The 1,016-nt window shown below is 60.5% G+C and overlaps 1 pseudogene; it reads left to right on the forward strand.

The window, feature by feature from the left end:
• Window positions 1-448: 448 nt before the first annotated feature.
• On the forward strand, window positions 449-999 carry LOC114072458 (annotated as a pseudogene).
• Window positions 1,000-1,016: the final 17 nt, after the last annotated feature.

The following is a 1,016-nucleotide window of genomic DNA, read 5'->3' on the forward strand; positions in this document are numbered from 1 at the left end:
CAGCGACCCCTTGCATGACTTCCGGGGCTGGCCGAGAGACCAGGTCTACCCCGAGAGAGCCCGCCAGCAGCCCAAGTCCCGCTGGAACTGGGTAGACCTGCTCACCCGTTGCCGGGAGGCCGCCAGGACGTCAACCCGCCGTCCCCGGCCGCGGCGGTCGGAGCGGCCAGGCTCGGAAGCGGGTAGACCTGGTCGTGCAGAGGAGCCGGCTAGACCTGGGCGCCCGCCCTCTGCCGGGATGCCGTGGGGCCATCGGGCTGCCATCCCCGGCCATGACCAGGCTCAGAAGCGGGTAGACCTGATTGCCCAGAGGAGCCGGCTAGACGTGACACTAGTCTGCCGGCTAAATTCAGACACCAGATCTACCTGCCAAACAGGAGAAACAGGTCTACCCACAGGGCATGGACACCAGGTCTACCCGCTGGGCACCGGGAAATAAAGGGCAGCAGAGAGGCGGCGGTGGCGGCTGGGGGAGGGAGAGCAGTGAGCAACAACAACCGCCACCTGGAGCGAGAGGGAGCGGGGAGATGTCAAACGTCCGTATTTCTAATGGGAGCCCTACCCTGGAGTGCATGGAGGCCAGGCAGTCGGAGTACCCGAAGCCGTCAGCGTGCAGGAATCTTTTCGGGCCGGTGAATCACCAAGAGTTAAACAGGGAGTTGAAGAAGCACCTGCAGGAGATGGAGGAGGCATGCCAGAGGAAGTGGAATTTCGATTTCCAGAATCACAAGCCACTGGAAGGCAGGTACGAATGGCAAGCCGTGGAGAAGGGAAGGTCGCCCGACTTCTACTTCAGACCTCCCTGGCTACAGAAAGCCGTCTACAAGTCCACCGCCCGCCAGAGTTTGGATGTAAACAGGAATTGCCAAACCGTGGTTTTTGTCGGTTCTCAGGGAATCTCAGAGGACACTCACTGTGTAGCTTAAAAGACTGATGTTTCAGAAAATCAGACGGACTTAGCAGAGCAGTGCACTGGGCAGAGGAAAAGACCCGCGACCGGTGCTAACATACCCCCG

This window comes from Empidonax traillii, unplaced genomic scaffold (genome assembly GCF_003031625.1).
Source record: "Empidonax traillii isolate 1590-97213 ecotype Southwest subspecies unplaced genomic scaffold, ASM303162v1 scaffold3244:size18258, whole genome shotgun sequence".
NCBI lineage: Eukaryota > Metazoa > Chordata > Aves > Passeriformes > Tyrannidae > Empidonax > Empidonax traillii.